The 21,023-nt window shown below is 45.6% G+C and overlaps 1 long non-coding RNA gene across 1 annotated transcript; it reads left to right on the plus strand.

The window, feature by feature from the left end:
• Positions 1-17,178: 17,178 nt before the first annotated feature.
• LOC132245760 (uncharacterized) lies at positions 17,179-20,139 on the plus strand. Its single transcript, XR_009457474.1, has 2 exons — positions 17,179-17,333; positions 19,096-20,139. It is a non-coding gene; the product is annotated as an uncharacterized LOC132245760 (long non-coding RNA).
• Positions 20,140-21,023: the final 884 nt, after the last annotated feature.

A 21,023-nucleotide genomic window follows, 5' to 3' on the forward strand; every position in this document is an offset into this window, starting at 1 on the left:
AGTGCTGCATTTAGTTTTGGGCTCCACAATTCAAAAAGGATGTGGAGAAGCTTGAGAGGGTGCAGAGGAGAGTTATATGCATGATAAGAGGTCAGGAAAACAGATCTTATGATGAGAGGCTGAGAGCCATGGGATTCTTCAGCCTGGAAAAGCGTAGACTCAGTGGTGATCTGGTAGCCACCTATAAGTTTATTGGGGTGCTTACCAGGATCTGTTCACCAGAGCACCCCAAGGGATGACAAGATCAAATGGTCACAAACTCCTCTGTGACCATTTCAGGCTGGACATAAGGAAGAACTTCTTAACTGTCTGAGCCCCCAAGGTCTGGAATAGACTGCCGCCGGAGGTGGTTCAAGCACCTACTTTGAACGCCTTCAGGAGACATTTGGATGTTTATCTTGCTGGGATCCTGTGACCCTTGCTGACTTCCTGCCCTTTGGGCAGCGGGCTGGACTCGATGATTTTCCAAGTCCCTTCCAGCCCTAATGTCTATGAAGTCTATGAAATCTATTAAATCTATGAAGATGCAGATTGTGAAATGCATCCAATGCTACAGAAGGCTGAGTATGGACTATTGATCACAAGCAATGAGTAAAGCTATAACATCAATTAGATGAGTTACCCAGCTAATAAATTTTATTCATTAACTCATTCATGTGTCACATGCAGCACTTGTCTCAGGCAATCTAGGAGCAGGTATAAAAGCTCCCTCAACTTGTAGCTTTTCCAACAGCTTCTCTTGACCTGTTTTCATCTGTGAACAGTGTAAGTCTGATTTGTCTGTATCTCTTTATATCTATCCAAATGGATTTTATTAAAACCTTAAATTTAGGGCTGAATTCTGGATGAATATCTTGCAGAGATATAGGCTGTGGCTGTGTTGATCTAAGGACATAGGCAGACAAGATTCTTTGGGTAAATCTGATATCTTTTATTAGACCAACTCAAATAGTTGGAAATATTCTTCTTTGCAAGCTTTAGGGTATAACCCTTCATCAAGCTGAGGAAGCATCTGCAGTTGGTGTGTGCATGAATATTTTGTAGCGTAAGAGTGATGTAGCTGTGTTTGCATAAATATCTGTAATTCTTATCCAATGGTTTTCTTACTATAAAAGAAGCCTTTGTATTTTTTCAGTTGCAGGCTGTGGTTGAGGAGTTGTAGCTGGGATTTTCAGTGGGATTTGGAAGCTGTATTACAATTCATTTTGCAGTGAAATGCCTTTCCAAGTCTCTCCAGCTGCTCAGAGAAATGGAGAATACAAAAAAACCTTTTTCCTTTTGAACACTCCAAATGGTTGCTTTCACTTTAACAGATATGATATTTGTAATGTCAAGTGCAAATGTCATTCGTCTCTCCCTCTCCTTTCTGCCTACTGCTATAGCATCTGACATTGAAACTCTTCGTCTACTAGCATGCGTGTCTTATGCTTAACTTAGACCTTGCTGTGTGTTTCAGGTTTGCCTCCATCACACAAAGATGTCTCTCCAGCTCTGAGCTCTGGCATCTGCTCCAGCCCCTGTGGGGTGGCTGTCCCACAGCCAGTTGGTAACAGCTCCAATGAGCCCTGCATCAGGAAGTGTCCTGACTCCAGAGTGGTGATCCAGACACCATCATCTGTTGTGACCTTCCCCGGATCCATCCTCAGCTCCTTCCCTTAGCATCCTGGGATCCTCTGGTGCTGACCGTGGAGCTGGTTTTGGGGGTGCCTTTGAGTCCAGGGGCCTCTCTGGACCCAGGGGCTTTTTAGGCTATGGAGGATTAGAGGGCTCTGGGGGCTGGCAGTTGTGCCAGTTACCTCAGTGGCAACTGTGGGCCATGCTAAACCCTGCAGGAATATCTATGGGATCAAGGAACAACCAGGCAATGACATGTAGGATGTAAATTCAAGGCTGAGTTTCTGGGCACAGCTTTTAGATATGCCGCTAGCAGTCTCTGAAAAATGTGCACAACACATCATTCTTTCTGATTCTTTCCTGTAACACCTTCTCAACTATCTATTTCCTATATGCTTCATAGTTTCATAGTTTCATAGCTGGTAGGGTCAGAAGGGACCTAAGCAGGTCATCAAGTCCAATGCCCTGCCATGGGCAGGAAAGGATGCTGGGGTCAAACGACCCCGGCTAGGTGATTGTCTAGCCTGCTTCTGAAGACCCCCAGGGTAGGAGCGAGCACCGCTTCCCTTGGAAGTTGATTCCAGATCCTAGCTGCCCTGACTGTGAAGTAGCCCCTCCTGATATCTAGTCTGAATCTACTCTCGGTCAATTTATGGCCATTATTCCTTATTACTGCTGGTAGTGCTCAGGGGAACAGGGACTCTCCCATAGCCTGCAGGTCCCCCTTGGCCAGTTTGTAGATGGCCACCAGATCCCCTCTCAGCCTTCTCTTGTGGAGGCTGAACAGGTTCAGGTCCCATAGCCTCTGCTCATAGGGCCTACCTTGCTGTCCCCTGACCATGCGAGTGGCCCTCCTCTGGACCCTCTCGATGCTGTCCACATCCCTCCTGAAGTGCAGCGCCTAGAACTGGACACAGTACTCCAACTGCGGCCTGACCAGTGTCGCATAGAGGGGGAGGATCACCTCCTTGGACCTGCTCATGATGCATCTGTGGATGGATGACAAGGTGCGGTTGGCCTTCCTGACCACGTCCCCACACTGTCGGCCCATGTTCATTTTGGAATCAATAGTGACACCAAGATCCTTTTCTGTCTCTGCACTGATGAAAAGGGAGTTCCTCAGCCTGTAGGTATGCTGTTGGTTCTTCCCCCCCAGGTGCAGTACCCTGCACTTGTCAGTGTTGAAATCCATCCTATTCTCATCTGCCCACCCCTGTAACCTGTCCAGATCTAGTTGCAGCCTGTCCCTTTCCTCCAGCATGCCTACTTCTCCTCACATCTTAGTTTCATCCGCGAATTTGAACAAGGTGCTTTTCACCCCCTCATCCAAGTCACCGATGAAGATATTGAACAGTGGGGGCCTGAGGACGGAGCCCTGGGGAACCCCACTGCCCACATCCTTCCAGGTGGAAAATGACCTGTCCACCACCACTCTCTGGGTGCGGCCCTCCAGCCAATTTGCGACCCATCTAACTGTGTAGGCGTCAACACCACAGTCGCCTAATTTTTTAAAGAGGATGGAGTGAGAGATAGTGCCAAAGGTCTTCCTAAAGTCCAGAAAGACTACATCCACAGCAACACCTGCATCCAGGGCTCTTGTGACCTGGTCATAGAAGGGAACCAGGTTGGTCTGACAGGACCTGCCTCAAATGAACCCATGTTGATTGCCCCTAAGCATGATCTCCCCTGCTGGTCCGTCGTAGATGTGCTCCTGGATAATTTTCTCAAAGAGTTTCCCGAGGTCTGAGGTAAGACTAACAGGTCTGTAGTTTCCTGGGTCCTCCTTTCTCCCTTTTTTGAAAATGTGGACCACATTGGCGCTTTTCCAGTCCTCCGGCACCTTGCCAGAGCACCATGAGTGCTCATAAAGCTGTGCCAGGGGTCCCACAATGACCTCTGCTAATTCCCTCAGCACTCTGGGGTGGAGATTGTCAGGACCTCCTGATTTGAACACGTCCAGCCCCTCCAGAAGTTCCCTGGCTAGGTCTTCACTGACCCTGGGCCTAACAGTGCCTCCCCTTGGTCCGTTGGGGATCCCAGTGTGGCAGATGCCCCGGTCCCTGCTCAAGAAGATGGAGACAAAGAAATTGTTAAAGAGGTTAGCTTTGTCATCTGGTGTGACCACAAGATTTCCTAGTGTATCTTGCAGATGCCCCACGTTACCCAGTACCTTCTTTTTAGCCCCTATGTATTTAAAAAAAGGACTTCTTATTGTCCTTGATCCGGATCGCTAGTCCCAGTTCCAGCTCCACCTTAGCCATCCTAACAGACCCCCTACAATCTTGGGCAATGGAGGTATAATCCTCCTTGGTGATGGCCCCTCCCTTCCATTGGGTGTACACCTCCTTTTTAGCTTTGAGATGTTCATGAATGCTTTTCGTGAGCCATGGGGGCTTTTGAGCACTCTTGCCCCCTTTCATCCATGTGGGGATTGATATCCTTTGGGCTTGGAGGATTGTCTCCTTAAGGAAAGACTACTCTTCCTGGCCTCCCAACTCCCCTCCCCTCCGGGACATCAGTGCCACCCCGACTAGTCTCTTCACATCATTGAAATCTGCCCTCCTGAAGTCTAGGGCAGTTTCCTTGCTGCAGGCCTTTGACACCCTGTGCTGGATGATGAATTCCAGTAGGCGATGATCGCTATTGCCCAGGTGGTTGAAAACCCGCAGTCCACTCACAGGTCATCGCCCGTGGCCAGGACCAGGTCCAACAAGCCATTTCCCCTGGTGGGACTGTGCACCTCCTGGGTTAGATGGAGGTCCTGTAACTCAGCTAGGAACCTACGTGAGTGGTCAGACCTGGCTGACTGCTCTTCCCAGCAGATGTCTGGATAGTTTAGGTCACCCATGATGACCATGTGCCTTGACTTAACTGCCTCCGCAAGCTGACCTGAGAATTCCTGGTCCAGCTCTTCCCCCTGGTTGTGTGACTTGTAGTAAACCCCTACTATTACGTCCCTTTCCCCGCAACCCCCTTGTATACGGACCCAGAGCACTTCAGTCTGTCCCTCCTCTGACTCAGTGCTGCTTGTTGGGGATGTGTATTGCTCTTTGATCAGTCTGGATTCATACTACTATGGACATAAGTTTGACCTCCAGCTCTGCTAGTTCTCCTTTATTCCCCCTAGCAAGATCTGGAAGGTGGGCATAGCTTCTGTTTACACTCACTACAAGGCCATTTTCCATTGTCAAAGCTTTGTAGAAATAATCTCGTGTCAATAAGAATAAGGGGTGCTGCCTCTCCTAGCCTATCTGTGAATATGTATCTTTTGTTTCTGACTTCCGATCTTAGTACAGCAGATTTATAAGGGGGATTCAACCTAAGCGTTTCCTTTCTTATTATGGTTTGCCTCCTTTGACAAGACCAGGATCAAATGAATAATTTAAAATGGTTACAATTCAGGACTGTACAAAATCCTACGGCTGTAGTCAAAATCCTACAGCTGCCATGAAGGAAGCATTGTTGCTTGGAATGCCTTGCCTCAGAATGGAAGATTGGTTGGGATCCTTTTTGCACCCCTGAAAATAGTCTTTCCTGTCTGTGTTCTTTCATTCTGTCATTGTAGACTCTGCTTTGCGTTTACATTAAAATGATATTGAATCCCATTTTTGGCCTTCTGTTTCCTTCTTTCTGAAGATGCTCTCCATAGTCCCAATGCATACAAGCCAAGAACAGTTTGTGGGCTGAGGTGAATCCAGTGTTAGGGGCCTGATCCCCAAGAACTTCAGAAAATTAGCTCTGCCATGTTTCATATTATTGGCAATCTGAAACTAGCAGCCCCTGTTAAATAGGCATCAAAGAGTATGGAACCAAATCCATGAAAATGTTCACAGACACAGTCCTAACACAGCTAGCCTACAATGTTAGTCTCTGTTAGCATGACATCACAAAACACAAATGTCATAGGAAAGAAAGCAAGAGAAAATCTGACTCTGTGTTTAGTGGTTAGGGAACTCACTAGGAAAGGGGCATCCTGGATTATGGTCCCCCTGGCACCAGGGTCATTCATACATTTTGCATGTCATAGTCCTAGGATTAAATTAGTCAATGACATTGGACGTAGAGGCCAGAACCTAGGATTCTGTTCCCTGATAAAGGCAGTTTCTGCTTATCAGGTCATGCTGGCTCTGTGTCAACTTGTGGCTCCTCCGGTCACTTTATATAACACAAATTGTTTGCACTGCAGTCAGTACTAGATACTTAAAAACCATGCGTCTTCATTGCTGCAGTGAATATAGTCTGCTAATCTTCTTATATGGAACTTGAAAGTCCCGATTCCTGGGAATGTCTTTGATGTAGTATAATTGGCATATGTGTAAGAATGGGCTAGTGTAGTGTCGTGGAAACACACGCAGCCTACTTTTGGGTCAGGTCAGCAGAAGCTTTTATTCAAAAGAAACTACAGCTATAGGGGGGACTCCAAAGTGACATGGATTTCCCAAGCACTTGGAAGGGGTCCCCCCCGCAAGAGCAAAATCAGGAGGCTTATATACTTTTTAACAGTCGCTTACAACTCACGTGATCATATAGTGAAATTAGCATGAAAAGCGGCTATAACATTACTTCATTACTTCTTTGCTGTAATCAGGATGGGAACTTATGGGGGAGGCGAGGTTAGTTCACAAACCTCCTTCTTGCACCTGGAAATCAGAGTTGTACATACTTTTTGCTATCTTCAAGGCCGTGGCGAGTGAAGCAGTTGCAGAGGAGCTACAAAGAACAAACACTTTCCCTTATCTGTTCTACTATACAGAGCCAGCAATTCTCCACAAAGCGGTTATGTCATCTTATAACTAAAATAATCAAAGTTTAAGGCATTTATTTTTTCTGATTCCACAGTAGGTGTTTGCAACACAGTTGGTGGATCATTTCTTGAATATATCCTGATGGAATGACTAAAATTTTTTGCAATCTGGTTTTTGGGCATATCAAGATAATGAATGAGATGGGTGTCTTATTTACTTCCGATCTATTTCTGGGTTGGTCTCCAAAATCTTAATGTGCAGCTCTATGTTTTAGCTTAGTTTTAAATGGACTTAGATCTTACAAAAGCACCTGTATCTACATTGACAGAGAGCAAAATGGCATGTATCTGATCTGAGAGAATTGTGTGTCTATTTTAGAGTGGTATCAGTGACTTCTTTCAGTCTGGATTCAAACTTCTGTTGGGCAGTAGAGAATGGGGCAAAAGAAATCAGTAGGATGTAATGGAAAACTCAAGGTAATTTTGAGCATAAAATTCATGTCCACTTAGGGGGTGAAGTTTCCTTTGTATTAAAGGAGTGGGGTTTTTGCAATGAGTTTTCTATTACTTATTTTTGTTCATTGTATCCTCTATGGTGGTACCTATAGGGCAACCAAGACTGGAGCCCATTGTGCTCAGCCCTGTACAGACTAGTAGATGTTTGCATAAAAATTGCAAACTATTCAGTATCTCATTTTCCATTGGCCGTATTGAATAAATTCTAGGACTTATAGATTCATAGATTCACAGACTCGTAATACTTTTCCTTTGTGGTGCAAAAATATATATCAAATGTGCAAACACAAAGTAGTTGTCTAGATTTGAGAAGACTTTTTAAAAGCTTGCAGCTTTGTCCTCTGATTTCCTTCAGTTGGAATATACTTTGAAAATAAAAACAAAAAGGGTTAATTGGATAAAATTCTCAGGATCATCTCTATCTTTTTTTCTATAAAGAGGGACAGTCATATCAAAATACCAGTCTGAAAAGAAAATCCCTGTGTTTAATTTATATTGCCAGATAGTTATACTAACAACTGATATTACCCTTGGAGTCTTGCTGGGATAAAATTTCAACAACACCTTCATAACATAATTGTAGTTTTATCTTCTTGAATGAAGAATAGTTGCCATTCTACCAAAGAGAACAGATCAATTTGATGAAAGCTGATGATAGTATGTGATTGCCATTCAGACTGTAATTGTGAAGAGCAGGAAAATCTCTTCCAAGAATGTGCAAGGGTAAGAGCTACACTAGTTAAATATGCCATAGCCCATTGCCTGCAGCTTCCAGACTAAAAATGCAGTTTGTCCTGATGGTGCAAGTTCATTTTTCTTTCCATAAGACTTTTTTCTGCAGTGAAGTACAGTTTCTATTCCTTCCTAAAATAGCTCATTTTCTTATGGTACCTGATGACCACCCCCACCAAGAGGAAGACCTAGATCAGGAATTCATTAGGGAACAGGTCGAAGCTGCACGGTCCCAAAGCTTGATCATCATGGGAGACTTTAACTTCCCTGACATCTCTTGGGTTGAGCACATGGCCGAATCTGACAGGTCGCTTAGCTTTCTCATGTGCATCGATGACCTTTACCTAACCCAGGTAGTCTATGGATCAACTAGGGGAGAGGCATTGCTGGATCTGGTCCGGGCCAAAAGGGAGGACCTGGTAAGAGATCTGCAGATTAAGGGGAAGATTGGTGACAGTGACCATGAATTGGTCACCTTCTTAGTTCACTGAAGAGCAGGCAAAGCCCACAGCAAAACAGAAATCCTTAATTTTGGGAAGGCTGACTTCTGCAAACTGAGAGAACTGGTCAGTCAGGCAATCAGAGGCCATACCCTCCCAGAAACAGGAGTACATGAGGAATGGTCATCGCTCAAAAACATAATCCTTGAAGTGCACAGCAAAGCCATCCCTTCTCGCAAGAAATACAGTCAACGAGCAAAGGAGCTCCTATGGCTGAATAAGGAACTGTTGGACCTCATTAAGCTTAAGAGTAGCTTACACCAGCTGGAAAACAGGAAGCATTACCAAAGAGAATTACTCTGCACTCACCTGCACCTGCAGAGAGCGGTTGAGAAAAGCCAAGGCACAAACCGAACTTAGGCTAGCTATGGGGATCAAGGACAACAAAAAGTCCTTCTTTAGATATGTGGGAAGTAGGAAAAAGAACAAGGACAGTATTGGGCCCCTGAGAGATCCAATGCAGCAACTGACATCAGATGCCCAAGAAAGGGCCAATCTCCTAAATGACTTTTTTGCATTGGTTTTTCACCCTCCCATGAAGATCACACTGCCAGGAATGGCACAAACTAATTTGGGAGCAGGTGATGGGCCCCAAATCAATGTCGATCAGGTGAAGGAACACCTTGAGAAACTGGACATTCACAAGTCCGTGGGCCCAGATGGAATGCATCCAGGGGTCTTGAAAGAGCTGGAAGGCACCATTGCATTCCCATTGGCAGGGTTATTTGAAAAATTGTGGCACTTGGGCAAGGTCCTGGATGACTGGAAAAGAGCCAGCATGGTCCCTATCTACAAGAAAGGGAGAAGTGATGACCCGGGGAACTATAGACCAATCAGTCTGATGTCCGTCCCTGGAAAAATCCTGGAGAAAATTGTCAAGGGATTCATCAGTGCCAGACTAATGGAAGGCAAGCTTCTGAATGCCAGCCAACATGGCTTTGTGACTGGTAGGTCTTGCCTGACCAATCTCATTGCCTTCTATGACCAGTAACATATGCCCTGGAGAAGGGAGATGATGTGGCTGCCATTTATCTGGACTTCAAGAAGGCCTTTGATCTAGTTCCCCATGATGTCCTCATGGTTAAGCTGGGGAACTGTGGCCTTGATCATCATATTGTCCAATGGATAGGCAACCCGCTACGGGATCGGATCCAAAGAGTACTGGTTGAAGGAAGCAAACCAATGTGGCGTAGGGTTACCAGTGGAGTCCCTCAGGGCTTGGTACTCAGGCCAGTTCTCTTTAACATTTTCATCAACGATCTTGATTTGGGAGTCAGATGTAAACTGGCCAATACTAAATTATGGAGGAGGGCTGTCACACTGCAGGACAGGCTGGGAATACAGGCTGACTTGGACATGTTCTCAAGGTGGGCTCATGAAAACTGGATGCCCTTCAATGCAGAGAAGTGCAAGGTGCTGCACCTCAGTAGGAAGAACCCTCAGCATACTTACAAGCTTGGCAGCGCTACATTCACGAGCACCATGGCCGAAAGGGACTTGGGGGTCTTGGTTTACCACAAGATGAACATGAGCCACCAATGTGATGCGGTGGCAGGCAAAGCTAACCAAACTATAGTGTGCTTCCACTGATCCATCTCAAGCAAAACCAGGGAAGTAATCCTCCCATTTTACTAGACCCTGGTGAGACTGCAGCTGGAGTACTGTGTCCAGTATTGGGCCACCCACTTGAGGAGGGATGTGTAGAAGCCTGAGAGAGTCCAGAGAAGAGCCCCTCATATGATCCAAGGCCTGGAGGGCAGGCCATATGAGGAGATGCCGAGGGACTTGGGACCCTTCCATCTGGAGAACAGAAGGATCAGGGGGGACTTGGTGGCAGCCTACAACTTCGTAAAACGGGTACATCTGGACCTGGGAGAACTCCTATTCACCAGAGCTCCCCAAGGGGTAGCAAGGTCTAATGGCCATACACTTCAGGAAGGCCAATTTAGACTGGATAGAAGAAAAAAGTTCTTTATGGTGTGTGTGCCCAGGGTCTGGAACAAACTCCCTGCAGAGGTGGTGCATGCACCTACTCTGGAATCCTTAAAAAAACAGCTGGGTTTATTTCTTACTGGGGTCACTGGATCCCAGCTGACTTCCTGCCTATGGCAGGGGGCTGGACCCGATGATCTCATGAGGTCCCTTCCAGCCCCTACTGTCAATGAAATCTATGAACCACTATACTGTAGCAAAACTTGCCAAAATTTGAAGCTATTTCTGCCAGCCCAACCATCACCATTGTATTACCTTGTTTTCTCTTTTGATGGCTGAAAATATCCCTCCTTAGTAGAGAAATCATTCAGATTTTAAAAGTAGTATCATAGGATACTATTCTTTAGATGCAATCTTGAAAGGAAATTCCATATCAGGCCCAATGAACCACTACATCTTCTTCTGTAGAGAATCTGTTAACAGAATTTCTTGGTAAACAGCTCTATTAGCTTTACAATTAGGTCAATCACACCCACAAATTTAATTTCTAATCCTGTTATTATCACAAGGGCATTGAGCAATAAAGCACAAATCTGCATTATTTAATTTACCCCTCAGCAAATTATGCTGAGGGGAAACCTGCACAGGTTTGTGGTGGGCAGATCATGCCTGACCAATCTAGTCTCTTTCTATGACCAGGTTACGAAACGCCTGGACACAGGAGGAGGAGTGGATGTCGTATACTTAGACTTCAGGAAGGCCTTCGATACGGTATCCCACCCCATACTGGTGAACAAGTTAAGAGGCTGTGACTTGGATGACTACACAGTCCGGTGGGTGGCGAATTGGCTGGAGGGTCGCACCCAGAGAGTCGTGGTGGATGGGTCGGTCTCGACCTGGAAGGGTGTGGGCAGTGGGGTCCCGCAGGGCTCGGTCCTTGGACCGATACTCTTTAATGTCTTCATCAGTGACTTGCACGAGGGAGTGAAATGTACTCTGTCCAAGTTTGCAGATGACACAAAGCTATGGGGAGAAGTGGACACGCCGGAGGGCAGGGAACAGCTGCAGGCAGACCTGGATAGGTTGGACAAGTGGGCAGAAAACAATAGGATGCAGTTCAACAAGGAGAAATGCAAAGTGCTGCACCTAGGGAGGAAAAATGTCCAGCAAAACTACAGCCTAGGAAATGACCTGCTGGGTGGCACAGAGGTAGAAAGGGATCTTGGAGTCCTAGTGGACTCCAAGATGATCATGAGCCGGCAGTGTGACGAAGCCATCAGAAAAGCCAATGGCACTTTATTGTGCATCAGCAGATGCATGACAAATAGGTCCAGGGAGGTGATACTTCCCCTCTATAGGGCGCTGGTCAGACCGCAGTTGGAGTACTGCATGCAATTCTGGGCGCCACACTTCAAGAAGGATGCGGATAACCTGGAGAGGGTCCAGAGAAGGGCAGCTCGTATGGTCAAGGGCCTGCAGACCAAGCCCTACGAGGACAGACTAGAGAAACTGGACCTTTTCAGCCTCCGCAAGAGAAGGCTGAGAGGCGACCTTGTGGCTGCCTTTAAGTTCATCACAGGGGCACAGAAGGGAATTGGTGAGTATTTATTCATCAAGGCGCCCCTGGGGGTTACAAGAAACAATGGCCACAAGCTAGGAGAGAGCAGATTTGTATTGGACATTAGGAAGAACTTCACAGTTTGAGTGGCCAAGGTCTGGAACGGGCTCCCAAGGGAGGTGGTGCTCTCCCCTACCCTGGGGGTCTTCAAGAGGAGGTTAGATGAGTATCTAGCTGGGGTCATCTAGACCCAACACTCTTTCCTGCTTATGCAGGGGGTCAGACTCGATGATCTATTGAGGTCCCTTCCGACCCTAACATCTATGAATCTATGAATCTATGAATTTTTCCAAGCAGCTAGATAGAGGCAGATAGGGATTTAATTGTTTGCTCCACTGAAGGCATAATGTTCTCCATATGATGGTGATAGTTTCTGTCCCTTTAATCTTTTCTGTTGGGTGGCTACTAGAATTAAGGGAGGTCTCTGAAACTCAAGGTCTTTCAAGCAGCTAAGCAGTCTCTATTTTTTCCTGCAATCCTACAGAAGGAAACCACCCAAATCTGAGTTCTGGGCAAATGCAACAGGGCACTACTGCCTCCAATAACACGGTTGCAGACAGGCCCCGAGCTCCTCCTTTTTCATAGAGATATGTTTAAAAATCAGGACTGCAGATCAGTTCTGCTTAAGCCTGATTTGTTTTAATTTTGATAAGCTTAATCCAATCCAAAGTAAGGGGTTGGAGCGATTGGGAGGGAGACAGGAGGCTGCTCTCTGTTTCCAGAAGTATGGGAGGGAAGGGTTGGAGAGATTTGAATGCTCAGATTATCTTTCTGGAATGCAGAAAGCACATTATTATCAGTCATGAAGCTGTGGCTGGAAAGGACCAGGTGCTCTATATGAGAAAGAATAGCAAACACCCCATCTGGGATAGGAGGAAAGAACAGGGCACCCAGGCATGGTCCAGGGATGATTTTCTTTGTGTAGGAATTGAGTGGGAACTGAGTAATGCTGCATGTGGGGCTCTGCACAGAAGGGAATTTAACCAACAGGTTTGCAAATAAGGAATGGAGAGAAGAAAAAACCCAGGAGGCAAATCTTATGCTGCAGAGTAATTTTAATGCACAGAAGAAACTGAGTACACAGACACAGAAGGGATACAGGGGAGAGAGCAAATCCTCGCAAGGTTTTCCAAAGGGCCACAACTGGGATTCTGCTCCTGGCCCCTTTTGTACAAGGTGTGCTTCTCTCTTTGCAGCTGCTGACTTTTACTACAAAGCTGTTTCCATTTATGCATTAACTTCTATTCTTCCTGAATAATGTCAAATGAGGCAAAGCACAATGTAAGGAGGGAAATAAGCAGCTTCTCCACAATGCAGTTTGTTTAGCTGTGTTTCTAGTTAGAAGCAAAGGATAAAACAGCTTCTCTTTTGACACCAAGACCTTTTTGCATCACTGTGGCTGTCAGGTGGTCTGCAGTGGGTTACAAGTGGAAGCTAAGGAAGCCGAGGCTTCTGTTTAAATAACTGCACAGCGTGAAGAGGCCTTCATGCTTAACAGTGCGGAGAATACAAAGTTCCTAGACTGAGAAAGAAAAGCATGGGAAACACATGTATTGGAGAGGGAGTCTTGCAGCAGTGCTGAGCCCTCACAGTGGAGGTGCTGAGTGCTTAGCACTGCTCCAAGCCTTGTCCTTCGGGATAGCCATGAATCTGTATCTTGCTTTTCATGTCCGTGTTGCTCCAAGTGCTGTGGATATTCGAGGGAGATTTAGCATGGCCAGCAGTTGCCATAGCTGTACCTACGGCCCCAGCGGGAAGAGTAAGGATAGCAGCCACCAAGACCGTACAAACCCCCGTAGCCATAGCAGTTGTCATATATATATGGCCTTCGGTAGGTGCATGGGTCCCAGCAGCTATTCCAATATGGCCTTCTATAGCAGGGGTCCCAACAGCCCTGGTAAAACAGGTCTTCAGTTGTGTCTAGGCTGTCAAACATCTTGCTGTGCTGGAGGTGAACCTGGAACACACGGCAGGGAGCAGAGGAGACATGACACTTGTGCAGTTCTGATGGGATCAAGGCTCAAAACTTGGGGGCAACTCTCAGGGCAATCTGGTCGAGACCCAGAGACTGGGGAATGGAGCGGGGAAATGCTGACCTCAGCCCTCCTTTCTGCCTGTGTTGCTGCTCTCCTTTCCTCCCCCTCGTCTCTTTGCTCCACTTGCCCTCAGCCTCTCACTTTCTTTGCCTTCGAAATGCTGGCTGGAAAGCAGGCTCCAGGCCCCTGTGGGGCAGCTGCAGCAGGAGTGGGGCAGGGAGCATTTAGTGCAGGCCAAGGCAGCCCCTGGCCCGATGGTGCAGGCACAGTCCTGGGACGTGGGGAATGTGCATTCACTTCAGGACCCAGAACCCAAGTCTTCCTCTTTCTGTCTCCTACCACTGGGATCTGGGGGCAAAGGTGGATTGCACCTCTGACACTTGTTGCACTGCAGGAAGGGTTCAGCCTTATGCAGTTGCCAGTTTTGGACCCCACAGTCCTGGGCAGTCAGGGCTGTGGGGAATCACCCCAACTGAGGCGAGAGGTGGGATGTTGGATATTGCTCCCTCTTTTTTGGGCTTCGCAGTGGCTTAACATGCTGCCTGCTTTGGCTTGGGGGAGCTTGAGTCTCTTCATTTGAGCTAAAGGGACCCTGGACACCTAACTCAGGATTTTGATTGTCACCCAGACTGCGCACACCTACTCGTTGCACAACCCATGCCACAGCATCACCTCAGCTAGTCCCTCTTCACTCTGGCCACTAGTGTCCCAAATGCCCCTGAAATGCCAACCTCACCTGTGGGCTCCCTAATTCCTGCCACCCACCAACTGCAACAAAAGCAGCAAAACAAGGGAAAGACCCTGAGCATTGAATACAAGATCAATTATTAAATTTAAAACCTAAAGCAAAATAGTTGTAAGAGATCAAGCTAAATTGGACTTACCCGGCTCACTGAAGAGAGAAGTCAAGAAATGATTAAATCACCCTCATCTGTGAGACCTTTTATACAGTTCTTAGGCCGCCGGGAGTGTTTGAGGCATCTTCTGTGCTCGAGGTCCTTATTAGTGATGAAACAAATTTTGTCATGTTTGTCATCCCTCCAAATGCTGTAATCGCTTCACTCCATGTTTGTGATTATTGTGTTTTTTAATTTAAGTTATGACCTGCAAATTACACCCCTAGGTGCCTTTAAAATTAAAACCTTATGGATCAAATAGTCTTGTTGTCTGACTCTACTGTATTCATTGGGGGTTCGGAAACTCAAAGGGAGGAAGGAGCCATTGTTTAGTATGCTCAAATGTGCAGCTACATTTTTCTGATTCAATGCCCACCTAACCAATGGATGTCAGCCCATTGACTGGTGGATGGACTTCAAATGCTTCCCAGTGAACTGCACTTATGATTTTTAAAAACCTGGACTGACTTCAGCGTTGATCAAGTATTACTTTATATTGTTTGTGGATTGTTTGTGGGGGGCATGGGGTGTCTGGGTTGAATTCCCCTTCATGTAAATTAGAAATTCATTTTTTATTAACCTGCTGTGGTTTCACAAGTGCGGTGGTATCAGGGTTCATGGGAAACCAGTATTGCTGAGCTGCCTGCTGGTGATTGCTGGAGATGGCTGTAGGACAAAATAAAGCATGGGGTCTTATGAAAGCTCTAAGTTGCAGCCTTGAAGCTATCTGGGATGAGCATCCTCATCTTTTTCTATGCCTAGCCAAGACAATTGTTGGCATCTTCATATATTTCAAATACGAAGCCTAGGTAGATATGCAAGCGAGAGAGAATAAAACATTGCTGGTCACCTAGAAGCTGCAGAAGCGAGGGGCAGGGGAGAAAACAGTGTGGTTTGCTCTGTTTCACTATTCTTGAAACCCTGTTACAGAAAACCTCTCCAAAATTTTTTTTTAATTTAATTTGGGAAAGGAGAAGAGTATTTCTCTCTTTCTTGTGTCATATGTCTCCTGTCTCTCTTTCTTTCTCTCCTTCAAGAGTCCTTGAAGTTGATTACTGTGTTAAGTAATAGCACCAACAGATCTGGGCTGTGAACTTTAAAAGAGAATTGTTTATTAAAAGAGAGAGAAACCTGTGGCTGCTTTTGAAATGCAAATCAGACAGCACCAAATTGCAATGCTATAACAACTCATGACCTAAGGATGGCTTACAGATCTGCATTTTGATTTTGATCTGCATTTTTACAGTGTCTGTATTGCTACATACAGGGTGTCCTCCAGTTTGAACTTTGTAGTAATATAATGATTTGGTGCTGTGACAGCTTTAATACATGTTAATGAAGAGCTTTGATTCCCTCAATATGGAGAAAATTTGAATATCCACTGTGTCTGTTATTATCCTTATTTTGTGTGAAACTAAGTAGTGAGACCTTGACTATAAGGTCACTTGACTGTCATTAAATGACTTTATAAACCTGATGGTCCTGACTGCTACATGTGCAATGTGAAACCAACTCTGTGAGCCCTGGGACATTATGTTGCAAGATAACATTAGTGCTATTCCTTATTAAAGGTAGTTTGGCAATTAAAATGTCTAAATGTATCATTGACAAGATAATAATTATTTCAGAGCCATGCCGACGTTTGGCTTTCATATCTTTTGTTTTGTTGGGGGGAACATCTTCTGGATCACCTTCCGAAGTAAACAATGACCAAGTACATCATGTTGCCATCCCTTTCACTTCACGGCCTTTGCGCAGGAAAAGGAGAGTTCTGCTAAGGAAAAGCAAGTCTAAGTTGCTTAGTTGTTAATGGAGGTGTAAAATAGAGAAGTTCATTAGGTAGTACAAGGTGGAAAGCTTTGTTATAAGATATTTCAGGTGATTCAAATGAAAAAATGTCCACCTCCCCTTTGCAGTTAATAGTTCCTAAAAAATAAAATCTTAATGGGCAACTCATATTCTCCTTAAAATATCCCATTATTTCCTTTACAAAAGTGAACACATGATCTATGCAGGTTTTTAGAGGGTGGAGGTGAAGTGTATGGAGTGGTATTGAGTGTGGTGGGCCTGTCAGAAGAGGGGCCGGGGAAAGTGAAAACCCTTCTCTAAGGTACAACCCAACATCTGAGTGACTCTGAACACTTTCTGAGTGTGTGTCGGGAGGGAGCTATGAGCTATGGGACACTCTTACCCCTTTGTCCTTCCTTTCAGTCGTTTGGCTCTTTTGCAGGGCTTTTATAAACAAAATTAAATTATAGAAATACAGTTGAAGATTTAAATCTCAAAATGTTTAGAAAACAGCCTACTAGCTTTACCATTTTGGTAAATGGTGAAAATATTTGTTTCTGTTCTGAATCAAGCTCCATGCTAAGGTCCAAGTGCTGAATAATTTTCCCCCAAGAAAGAAACTCTGATTGTCAGCAAGTTTTACCCTTCCCTCCCAGTGCAACTTCTATTAAGTCATTTCCATAAGACCAGGAATATTGGTCCAGAAATGTTTAGGATGGAAAAACATTTCAAGTGCATGTGAAATACCGGGAGGCAGAGGACACATTAATAACTATAAGCAACCATGAAAACAATTATTTTAATTGAAGGTGTGGCATCCACAACAGAATGTATTGCATCTAAGAAGCAAGAAAAGCGTGTTTCAAATGCACCAGGTCGTTTAGGAATCTGTATAAAAGGACCTGCAAACCAGTGCTATTTACTCGCTTCTCTTGATTCACTCTAGTGGTAAACCAGGTAAGTCCGATTCACCTCAATCTCTTTTAACTATGGGGATACTGTGTTAAACAATCTTTTAACATTAGGACTGAATCTTGCATATATACTGTAGGATGTTTTAGGATATTAAGGGGAACTAAACAAGTGCAGAAAATGTCAAAGAAATGGCAGCAATTTGACAGACACAGGAGAATTTGAGACGATCGCTCTTACTTTTCATTAAGGATCGGGTGTTTGAATCATTGAGACTGACAAACTTCATACTCAACTTTTAACTTGGATGGGTAGAGAAGAAATTCCATAGTGCATTCTTTCCAAGCTTTCGTCTTGCTTTAGGAAGCAAGTGGCACTTGGTATTACTGGAGACAAGACAAAAGCTCAGCAGAGTCACTGTTGTGATGCATTGGGTTTTTGTGTGCACGATTAGAAATATCAGGTGCAGATTCTCAACTGCACAGAGTTAGTTAAATTCCTTTGAAGTCAACTGCTATTCGTTCTGTTTTCTTGCCATAAAAGACACTTTTTCCCATGTATTAGTTAGAAAATTTGCTGACTTGCGATTAGAATTTCCCTCATATGTCCCTACCCCAGCCTGCACAAAATTTTTCCAAAATTGATGGGAAGTGGGACTCTTCTCTCAAACAAGGGCTGGGTTCCCCAGTTTCAGTAAGTGCTTTGAGGATAAGGGGGCTGAAGAGGGGCTGGTCAGCAGGGCAGCTTAAAGGGAGTGGAGCAAGGGACAGACAAGAAGAACTGGGACCCAAGTTAACCAGAAGTGTGGTGTGATGGGTGTGATGTGATCAGAAGCACCAGGATTTAGTCATTTCGTCGCTGATCTATGTCCATTTCTAAGTTGGCCTTTGTATGGCTGTCATTGCAAGCATCAGTAAGGCTTGACACTTACTGCACTGCACCTTCTGCATTGCTCAGGGTCTTCCCCTTCTTTTTGTTGCTTTTGTTGCAGTTGGCAGGTGGCCGGCAATAGGGGGCCCACAGGTGAGGTTGGCATTTCAAGGGCATTTGGGACACTTACAGCCAGAGTTAAGAGGGACCCAGCTGAGGCAATGCTGTGCCATGTCTTGTGCAAAAAAGGAGATGTGCCCAATCAGGAGTGGCAATCAAAATCCTGAGTTCGGTGTCCAGGGTCCCCTTGGCTCAAATAAAGAGGCTCTAGGTCCTCAATTCAAACGAGGTAGCATGTGAATTCCAGAAGAGAGGGGGCAATATCCAATATCCCACATCTCTCCCCAGTTGAACTGATTCCCCACAGCCCTGACTTGCACCAAGTGCAACAAACATCAGAGGTGCAATTCACCTATGACCACCAACATCCTAGTGGTAGGAGACAAAGTGGAAGACTTGGGTTCTGGGTCCTGACATGGATGCACATTCCCCACGTCCCAGGACTGTGCCTGCGCCATCGGGCCAGGGGCTGCCAAGGCCTGGACTAAAGGCTCCCTCACCAATTCCTGCTACAGCTGCCCCAAACAGCCCTGGAGCCTGGTTTCCATCCAGCATTTTGCAGGAAAAGAAAGTGAGAAGGCTTTGAAGCTGTTGTTTAGGGGAGAGGCTGAGGGGAAGTAGAGCAATGAGGCAAGAGAGAGGAAAGGAGAGTAGTGACACAAGCAGAAAGGAGGTCTGAGGTCATCATTTCCCTGCTCCATCCCCCAGTATCTGGGTCCCTACCAGATTGCCCTGAGAGTTGCACCCAAGTTTTGACCCTCGATCCCAGCAGAACTGCAGACGTGTCATGTTTCCTCTGCTCCCTGCTGTGTTTCAGGTTCACCTCCATCACAGCAAGATGTTTGACAACCTAGACACAACTGAAGACCTCTGGTACAAGGGCCAGTCTGGTTGTTGGGACCCCTGCTACAGAAGGCCATCTTGGAGTGGTAGTTGGAGCTCCAGCTACAGAAGGCCATCTTGGAGTGGCTGTTGGGACCCCTGCTACAGAAGGCCATCTTGGAGCAGTTGCTGGGATCCCTGCTATTCAAGGTCATCTTGGAATAGTTGTTGGGATCCATGCAACTACAAAAGTCCATACAGTTATGGGCTTGGGAGCTCGTACGGTTCTGGATACTGCTACCCTTACTCTTCCCGCTGGGGGCGTAGGGGCAGCTATGGAAAGTGCTGGCCATGCTAAATCCATCTTGAATATCCACGGCACTTGTGGCAATGAAGACATGAAACACAAGATACAGATTCACGGCTGACCCAAAGGAGATGGCTTTAAGCAGTGCCAAGCACTCAGTACCTCCATAGTTAGAGGGCTTAGCATTGTGAGAAGGCTGCCTCCCCCATACATGTATTTCCTATGCTTTTCTTGGTCACTCTAGGAACTTTGCATTCTCTGCGCTCTTAAGTATTAAGGTCTCTTCATGTTGTGATGTCATTTAAAAGGAAGCCTCTGTTTCCCTAGACTCCACTTGCAATCCATTGCAGATCACATGACACAACCACAGTGATGTCAAATGTTTTTGGTGTCAATGGGAAAGAGATGCTCTTTTATCCTTTGGTTGTAACATGAAACTTGGCTACATAAACTGCATCATGGAGAAGCTGTTTATTCCCCTCCTTATATTGTGCTTTGCCTCATTTGAGATTGTTCGGTGAGACAAGTAGTAAATACATGGAAAAAGCTTGGTAGTAAAAGTCAGCAGCTGAAAGAAAGAAGCACACCTTGTACAAAATGGGCCAGGCATAGAGTCCCAGTTGTGGTCCTTTGGAAAAGCTTGGGAATATTTGCTCTCTCCTCTGTATTTGTTCTGTGGCTGTATATTCAATTTCTTATGTGCATTAAAATTAACATTACTCTGCAGCATAATATTTGTCTCCTGGGTTTTTTTCCCCTCCGTTCCTTATTTGCAGACCCTTTGGTGAAATTCCCTCCTGTGCGGACCTCAGCAACCAGCATGGCTTAATTCCTACTGAAGTCTTACACAGAGATGAAAATCAGCCCGGGAGCATGTTTGTGTACCCTGTTATTTGCTCCTACCCCAAATTTGGTGTTTGCTTTTCTTTCTCACGTACAGCATCTGTTCCTTTTCATACTGATAAGACTGCGCTGTCTACACTGCAGAAAGATAATCCAGGCCCTCAAATCTCTTGGGTCCTTCCCTCCCATACTTCTAAAAACAGAGAACAGCCTCATGCCTCCCTCCTGATCACTCCAACCTCTACTCAGATTTGGAAGGTTTCCTATTGTAGGATTACAGATCAGTGTCCATGGGTGACTGTGGTGTACTCACACCAGGGTTGCCTGAATACCGGATGGGTAGAGCTCCTAGTCACCCAATAATCCTAACCTGCCACCACTTGATGTAATTTTGAGAGCTAGAAGGCTACACCTGATTTCTATGCATCTGTGACCACATCTCTATTGTGGGTTTTTCTGGTCGGGTTCTTCATGTGGGCTCCTCCACCTGGACACCCCGCTCCCTGCCTCACGTTGTAAGTTAAGGTATTGTCTGTTCAAGTTTCACACCAATAAGGAAAGAAAAAATAGATTGGCACCACAAGGGAAACAAACAAAACACAATATCTATCCTCAGAGTTTGTTGGGTCCCTTCTTCCAAATGACCCCTTTTGCTTGAAGCACATACCCTGATTGAGAGCTTGCTTTTTCAATCCAAACATTCGGCACTCTGTGGCCTCAGATTTTCCTGAGACCTCATGGTCTTCCCAATTGTACGGCCTGGGCCTTCTCTC

This window comes from Alligator mississippiensis, chromosome 15 (assembly GCF_030867095.1).
Source record: "Alligator mississippiensis isolate rAllMis1 chromosome 15, rAllMis1, whole genome shotgun sequence".
In the NCBI taxonomy this organism is placed as follows: domain Eukaryota; kingdom Metazoa; phylum Chordata; order Crocodylia; family Alligatoridae; genus Alligator; species Alligator mississippiensis.